The sequence below is a fragment of the Cheilinus undulatus genome, linkage group 12, assembly GCF_018320785.1.
Source record: "Cheilinus undulatus linkage group 12, ASM1832078v1, whole genome shotgun sequence".
Lineage (NCBI taxonomy): Eukaryota > Metazoa > Chordata > Actinopteri > Labriformes > Labridae > Cheilinus > Cheilinus undulatus.
In genome coordinates this window covers 7,442,707-7,451,839 of record NC_054876.1, presented here as the reverse complement: position 1 = coordinate 7,451,839, position 9,133 = coordinate 7,442,707, and positions in this window count along the sequence as shown.

Here is a 9,133-nt window from a genome sequence, read left to right as displayed (position 1 = left end):
TATTTAACTAACAGAGCAAAGTGACAGGTTTACAACATGATGTCATGCCATTAAAATGTTGACAAGGAAAAGGTAATTTCAAGTTCAAACGTAATCTCAACATAAGACATTTTTTTGTGAGAATCACCTGGTAGGAGGTTGAATTTGTTTGTTTAATTTAGCAATATAACTTTTATGTACCAGTTCAATAAGAAACAGATCATATACCTGCTGCACTGAATTACAAGACAGATTTGGTGCTTCAATTTGGTACCTCATCCACACAAAGTAATCCACATCACTCCAAAGGAAGGCAAAGAAAACACAATGTGAAGAAGTTACGCCTGTTTCCTTTACTTTTTACACCATACCCATGTTTGCAACATGGCCTATAAGAATCCAAGTAAATCCAAAAATCTTTTTTTTTTAGATAATTTGTAATCTTTTAATCTGAGTGTTGCAAAAAGTTAAATTGAGTCTCATCACACTGCATTAAAGTGCTTGAAAACACTTGCATTAAGTCAAAACTTCCATTCAATTGTTGAACATTTCATGCTGACAAAATAAACATTGCTCACTCACATGAAATAAATGTTCTTACTTGTTGTAGTAAATTCAGACATATGTCGTGTGTATTGTAAATGCTACTGTGGCACTAACAATGAAATATCAACTACTTGTGCAGCCCTACTCTCAAGATGGCTTATCTGTCAGTCTCAGTCTCAAGGCACAGTTAGCAATGTCTACCCTCTGTGCGTATACATTTGTCTTATCATTCATGATTGTTTGCTGTTATTATGATTTTGATCAGGCATGCTTCTATAAAGTGATAAACACTGCAAACAGCACTGTAACCACTCAAAAACAACAACAAAGAAACCACAGAGAAAACAAATTTAATATAAGAGGGATGAAGGTCAGTAATGTTATAATCTTTCTAACCATAAAACTGCTTAATACAATTACTCTCACAAAGCAAAGGCAGCCATTGTGTGCTTGTAGCAGTTCTACACTCAGTGTGACTCTACAGCAGTGTAAATGTCCGACAGTATTATCTCTGTCAAGTGGCTGTCCGGGTTTCTGTTATGTGATCTGGTGAGGCAAAGCTGGCCCCTCAATTTTAAGCATACACAGACACAACTAAAGCTCCCCTGGCCCTCCAGCATACACACACACTAACACACTAACACACAAAAATACACACTGCGGCTGACCCAGGGGTCAAGGTGCAGAGACTCTGAGCGTTGTCTAACTGGGCCTCTTGAAACTCTTGCCTTGCATTCCAGTGCCCGGAGGAGGGGGTTGTTGTAGCCAGGCTTATTACAGAGAGAGAGAGAGAAAGAGTGATAGAGAGTGAGAGAAAAGAGAGCGAGTAAGAGGGAGGGAGGGAGAAGTGGGGCTAGAAAGAAGCTGGAAGGTATTATGCACTCTTTTCCTTTGCTTCCTAGAAAACTCCCGCTTGTTCCCTCCCACTCGGCCGGCACAGTTTCTACGACGAAGCAAAGGAAACGTTGAAAACTTGAACCTGCCTCGGCCTTCTAAGTAGATCACTTGTTTTCTTTCCTGCCGTTCTTGCTCTATGTCTCTCTATCTCTCTCCCTCTCCTTCTCTGTTTCTCCTTCCCTCGCCCTCTCTCTGTTTGTCTCTCTCTCTCTCGCTCTCTGTTTCTCTGGGCTGTGTGTAAGAGGATCACTTTGTTTCCGTTGCCTTTTTCCGCGGTGCTGCAGACACACATGGAGGAGAGGACTGGATTTGGGGGAGATACTGACGGGGGTGCACAGCTGCAACAGTCCTCTCCATCTCCAGGACTAATGCCCCCCTGTCTCTCTCCCTCTCTCTCCCTCTCTCTCCCTGTGTGTTTGGCTCTCCCTCTGTCGCACTCTCTCTGCCTCTCGGAGGGGTGGGGGGTGCCATATGGGAGCTCAGAAAAATGGAAGTGGATCGGAGATAGACATGAGAGGAATCTGTCATTCTTAGACTTGGATATCAGGATCTATTTGGTGAGTTTATCTCTTTTCTTCTCTTTTTTTGCTCTTTTTTGAAGTTCTCTACTCTCAAAGAGTCTAAATTCTCAGAAGCGTGTTTGATTCCTCATTGCTTTTGATTCACAGTTACCTATTTTGTATTTTTTGTTGTTTGAGTGTAAAGATATAGCACGGTTTTTCTTCTGTATCCCTTTCAATAGTTCAAGTTCATGTACTATTGTTGCACTTTATATTTGATGGGCTTTGTGCATGTGAGTATGTCCGGGTTTGCCGGGTTTTTAGGGTCAAGGTAGAGCTAGAGAGGAGATGGAGCAGAGGCCGACTGGGGGAAGGGAATTTAGAGGGGTCAAAGAGAATGGCACTTGGCCGCGGTAGCACAAAGGCTCTGAAAACTTTTTTAAGTCTGACATTGTCACCAGGAAACATGTGCCTGCTTTGAAATCTAGAAACTGCTGCTTGTTTCAGCTGGATTGAAGGAGGTTTTTGATGTGGCAGTTTATTTTTTAGCTGATGGAATTGATTGTTGCTTAGTGGTTTCACTTTTTCATGAGGTTGTAATTTTTAAGTCTGGGCTGACTTCAGAGACAATGAGCATCGACAGTATGACACACCTCAGCGTCTTACAAAAGCGCTTACATACTTTTTTATGCCTCATTCTATATTTTAACTAATTCATTGTGCTGATATCAAACAATAGTGGGATGGAATAGCATTTAAAGATGCATTTCTAACCTATATTGGCACACCTCAGTATCTTTAAAAACTCTACACACTTGTGAATTGCATTGTATATTTTGAAGTAGTTCACTGGGCTGACATCATACAATCGTGATATAGAGTAACATTAAGAAGGCACATTCCTAACTTATCATCTCTCTGTGTCTTATAAACCCCCTAACACATTTTTGATGTTTCCTTATTTATTTTAAAATAGTTCACTGTGCTGATATTAAACATCAGTGGAATAACATTTAAAGATGTGTTTTAAACTTTTGACACACCTGTTCTTCTTATAAAGCCCTGCCACACTTTATGTGCTTCATCATATATTTTAAACTTATTCTTTCTACTGATATTGCTCATATAATACAATTTAAAACCATGTTTCATGCTTATTTTTGATCATGAAATCAGATAGAAATTTGATTTCCAAGTTTGCAATTTTAGTTGCCTCATAAATCTAGATATTGTTGTTTTAAGAATTCATGTGGAAAACAGTTGTCTGTAAGTTCACCTCTGGATATTTTTCAGTGACCCATATTTCTTCTGCTAACTACAATATAGATATTGACAAAGATATAACAATATCACACTAGGCTCACAGCTAACTCCAGAATATGATAAATGTAAGAGATACTTCCTGCTCTTAGGACATGCACATATCAGAGCTACGCTTTGATTCACCCCCTTAACTCTAATCTGTTGATCTATTGGGATTTGTATTTTACTCAAGGGAACATAACTGCCTCATTTTTTAGATCAGATACATAATATGACAGAGAGGCTATAAGCATATATCTCTTTATGTTTAAAACTAACTTTGCAGACAGATTATTTCTAATACAACACGATAAAGTAGCTAACCAGTTTTCTGTCTTCTATCCAAAAAAAGCTTGTGCTTACTGAGTCTCACAAAAACTTTTACATATAATTTATTTTCCCCCTGACTCAAACAAACATTTTTGAATGGCTGCAGTTCTCAACAAGTTCAAGGTATCAGCCCTGAACTTCCTAAAACTTCAAAGTCAAACGTATTTAAAGCCTAAAGGAGCGAGTGTGTGTACAAGCTGAGCTGAGTGCGTGAGTGAAGTCCTTTTAGGAGTCTATTGAAGTGCAGAGCTGTGATTTATGTGCCTCACCCTGATGGTTCATTGGCAGTTCGGGGATTTTGACCTCCCTCCCTCGTCTCTTTGAAGAAATCAGAAGCCGTCTCTCTGACTGACTCATTCTGTGCCTCCCTGGCTCCCTCTGTTCATTAACCATCTTACTAACACGGGAATAAAGAGTCCCGACCCGCACCTGTGAAAGGTGGTATTAAAGAAGGATTTTAAAGTCGTGAAAAAAAATGTCAGAGTAAGTTTTATCTGTACTCATTTATTTTTATATAATGTCTGCCTAACTTACAGTAAGCCCGGGAGCTTCAGACACACGTACCACTCTTTTATTAATACACAGACTGTCTGCTGCAGGATCTAGTTCTCTATTTTGGGCATGTGGGTCACAGTATAATGAAGCAGCGCTGCACAACTTCTCGATGAGAAGTTACTGTCAAAACTTTTATTCTTTGTTGAGCTGGCTGCAGCCTAAGCTTCAACCAGGACACAAAATAGCCCCACATTCCCCTTCTCAGTAAGAAATGTGAAAAAAAGGAAATAGAGAAGGAACTTCTGGAGTTTTTTATAAATGTCAAATATTTTCTGGCTCTAGCACAACAGTGAAACAAATTAAAATTAATTAAGGGACATTGTTTTCTGCAAGTTTTTGTTGTTTAAAAACAGGCTGATAGTAGGCCTTGAAATATGTGGGGCAATTTGAGTTTTTGACCTCAGATTTTTTTCACATGTTAAGATAACCTGAATTGTTTAGCTACGAGCAAGTTTTTTTTCAGTTAGAGTTTTATTCATCTATTGACTTTCTTTATATTATTAAGCATAATTTTCATCTTACAGTGCAGTAATAGTGCAGGTTTAAGCCTTTGGAAATGCAAAGTGACAAAATTTGTAAAAGACGCAGTGCTTCAAAAAAAAAACCTTGAGCGTTTTGTTTTACTCTGCAAAGATTATTAGTGTGGTACTAGGGTTGTGCATTATGAGCCAAAAATCATATCTCAAGATTTTCTAGCTGACTGGTTATTCAGGGTGTAAGTCTTGATTTGTTTTCCAGTTTAGCTCAGTTGGCAGAGCAGGTATGCAGAGGCTAAGTCTTAGATGCACATGTTGCAGGATGAAATCCTAATCCTGGCGCTGTTTTATTCATATTTTCCCTCACTCTCTTTGCACATATTTCCTGTTTCTCATTAGTTGTCCTGTCAAAATAACAGAATAAAGCCCCCTACAACCCTGTCACCCCAGATTTAATACAAGCCCTGTTAATACACCTTAAAACCGTCCTTTATTACCCAGCCCTAGGGTCACATAAAATACAGTAAAAATCAACCCCTGATTGTCTGAATCTCGATGTTATTTTGTTTTTATTGACAAGACCCTTATGGTTATGTGTCTATAAATTCTCCTTGTTATTTTTTAGTACAGTATGCCAGGTAAAGATGTGTCGTCAGATGACCTGCCTCACCTCTGCAGCCAATTTTAGCCCGTCCCTCATGCCCCCTCTGGTTATAAATTAGCCCAGTTGTTTGCAAGCAGTGAAAGGAAAAGCTCACTTAGTAGAAGTGATTTATTAGTTGTTAGGCCGCTGCTGCCATGTGAATGACAGAGGTGCCATTCAGGATGAAAACAGAGACTCAGAGAGCATGCAGGATCCGACCGCGTCAGGAAATAGGAGGTGGTTTCCTTTTCTGCCACTCAACCAGGAGAGAAAACGCATGATTTACCTTTAAGTTCTCCTTCCAAGTTTAGTTTTTCCGTAAAGCACATTTTAAAGGTGGCACTGTGTATTTTGTGCAGTATCTGAAAAGGTTGTAAGAGGATTTAACTATGACGACCTATATTAAGTAGTTTGATCATTACATCATCAAACATTCATAAAGAGTCACAGAAATAGAAAATTAAAGCCCAATGAAACAGGGAACCACTTGTGTTTATTTAAATACACTGAGCCTTAGTATGACCTGTTAGTACGGCTCAGTAACTCCAAGTGGCATCATTATTGCAACATGAACTTTTGCAGTAAATACACTGTATAAATCTGATCATGATAAATTAGAAAAAGTAAAAGTTATTGCTGTTTCGATAACATTAAATCTGTTTAAAATTGTTTCTCTGTCAGAACTTGTACATGTTATCTGTTGGGTTGATGCTCAGGTATAGAGAAAAGTATTTAGATGATGCTCAAACTAGCAACCTCAGAATAATGAGTGACTTTAGAGAAACTATTTGGATTTATTTTAGCTTCAGGACAGACATGTTGCAAACACAGTTCTTATATGGCACATAGGGAACAGTGTAAAAGACACAAAAGCTCCTGTTAAACCAAGTATACATGGCTATATGAAGCATTTCATTATTTATTAAGATATAGAACAATATAACCACAAAAAACACATTTTTATGTTACCTGCAGACCTAATGTGTACATAAAAGCACTACATTTAGCTGGATTAGGTTTTTTTTGCTTTGTGATTTATATAGCAGAAAGAAATGCTACTGCAATGTCATTCTCTTCAACATTATACAGTTTTATGACCTGAAAGGATGAACAATGATTTTTTTAAGTATTAATTTAGCTCTTTAATTTGACCTTTACCTCTTTTGAAAACAATGCCTGCTTGTAATGCAGGACTACTGTCAGAAGGTGGTTGTAGTACATCTTAAGCTGTTTGCTTTGTGGCATTAAATATCAGAAAAGAAAAACGTGATGCACAATACTGGATTGTTGCCAATATCTGATATTATGATATTATAATCATTATACTACTGATACCGATATACTGTATGTACAAACTTGTTTATTGGGAAATGTGCAAAGAGAGGCTGAGAAAGGAGCGGTAAGGTAGATTTTCTGGTAGTTGTTCTACATTTTGGGCTGCATTCAAAATGTCCAGGGCTCAGAGTAGGCCCCCTTGAGTGATAGAGTCTTAGACAATGACCTATACCTGATGGTAAAGTTGTAAATTTTACTAATATTTAAGGCAAATACATGATTTACACTGTAGATATGTACAGTGGATATATCATCAGAAATGTCAGCAAAAAATTAAATATCTGATGATGCGCTGGTAATATTTAGCATCACTAAGAAAACCATTTGTTCAGTGACACAGCTTATGAGCTAAAAAAGTGGTTCTCAACTTGTCTAGCATCCAGACCACCAACTCCTTATCCACAAATTGCAACCTGAATTTTAATATTTTTTGATCATAACTATCTGGTTTTAATGAATAATAGGGTAGTTTGGGCCTGGGCTGAAACAGAGATGTAGACATGTTCCTAATAATAAAAGCACATACTTGACATTTTGCCACATATTTTATTCCAGGGATGCATTTTCAACCTACTGAAAGTGGTTTCGCGACCTACTCATGGGTCCCAATGCACCAGTTAAGAACCAAGGTGCTAAGAAACTTGCTTAACTTCTCTTAAGAAATGATCTATTTTACTAACCATTTTGTATAAATAGTCAGCTAAAAGATCTATTAACTTAGGTTTGTCAAGTTGAATTGAAAGTTTCTTAAGATAAAGTTGGTGCGGCGCACTGCTAAGTCTCCTAGCCTGCTAATGAGAATTGTGTATCATATATTGGCATCAGGCTAACAAACAGATGACATGCTGGTCCAACTTGGTGATTTTTAAAATTTTCTTCAAATTATTGCCAGTGACTTCCAAAGAGTCATTTTCCTTGAAATGCACATCCCTACCAACCTGTATTACATGCTGTGGTGCTTACATTCTGAAACATCCACTGACACCCTAATAGCAGGTTTTGTTTTTCCATGGCTGTTTGGTGGCTCGTTCTTCAAACTCACTGCTTCACATCTGGTTGACTCTGTTACGTTTTTGTGGCCCATGGTGCAAACCACTGAGAGAAGCCAGCCTATATGGTGTTTACATGTCCAGAGTCATTTGAAAGATCGATGAGTAATCCATCTCTTCAAATTGAGTTGTGCTTACTCCGATTTCAACCTTAATGCAAGTTAAGATAACTTGGTTAAGATGTTTGTATGACAATAATCTCTGTATTGCCTTTCTCAGGTTTGATCAAATTACTGGAGTGCATGTAAATGCAATAAGTGACAACCCTGTTGGCCTCTTCTCTTCTGTCCTCAGCACTTTCTGTGGCACTTATTATCCTCCAGAAAACACCGGTTTTTACCCACTTAACAAGAAGTATTTTGAGTAACAATCTCAGACTTTCACGTCCGGGAGGCTTTTCTGCAGTGAATGTGAAGATGTGAGTTACCTTAGGAGATATACACCTCAGTGCTACACTAGAAGTAGGACATTGGCAGACAAGTAAGACTCTTGGGAGTGGATGAAGGGATCTGCCTGTAGTTGAGTTTTGCTGACTAATGAGGGCACACAGTGTGTGACTGTGAATCTGTGCTGTTTCAGGAAGGAATATGATGAGAGTAGTTATGACAATAAGTGCTCTAACAATGCAGCTGTTCATGTAAGGAGTTCATGACCTCAGAGGCCAAGAAAACAGCAGCCTCATTTAAAGAGACCAGTTCAGGTTGTTGTTTAAACTTGGCTCATTATAAACTCATCAGACTGAAAATCTTGTTTTCATTTTTTATAGTGCTCGAGCAGGAGGTCAAGCCCGTACTCTGGTGGCTGTGAATGTCTGCTGTCTTTCCTTGATGGCGAGCAACTTTAGAAAAATCCTGCTTTACTTGCAGCTAGGGTTGCAACAAGGAGTGGGTGATATGTCAAAATTTTCAAGATATACGGACATTTTAAATACTTTCAAATAAGAAACGGGATAGGACAGTATCATCTATAAAGATTAGGTTAATGATCGAACTAATGATAAAGGTTTCTTCAGTATTATGCTTGTTGACAACAAGATAATCTAGTCTAAATGGAATTAAAATTGTATTTATTTTATTTTGTTCAAAGATTATATTCATTTATTTAATTCACAAAGTTGCTGTTGATTTTGACATCATTTTTCACGTTGATGTGCTGTTGGCTGTTAAAATTGACTTTTCAATATTTGTCCTTTGTAGATTTGACTTACAACTGACTTTGTTTTTTTTTTTATGTCTTTACAATGAAAATATTTTTTTGTGAAGACATTATCAGGTATCACTATTCAGCAAAAATATATTGAGACACGATTTTTTATCCGTAACACCAGCCCCAGTTGCAAACTTGAAACAAAGTTTTCATTTTTGTTCAAACCACTGACTATTTTAAAGTTGAGAAACAAACTCCTATTCTTTACTTATAAATAAATAAATAAATAAATAAATAAATAATTGATACTTTAATAAGACAACAGCACTAATCCAACAAAATATATTTTCAAATGGAGAAATACAACAGTGTGTC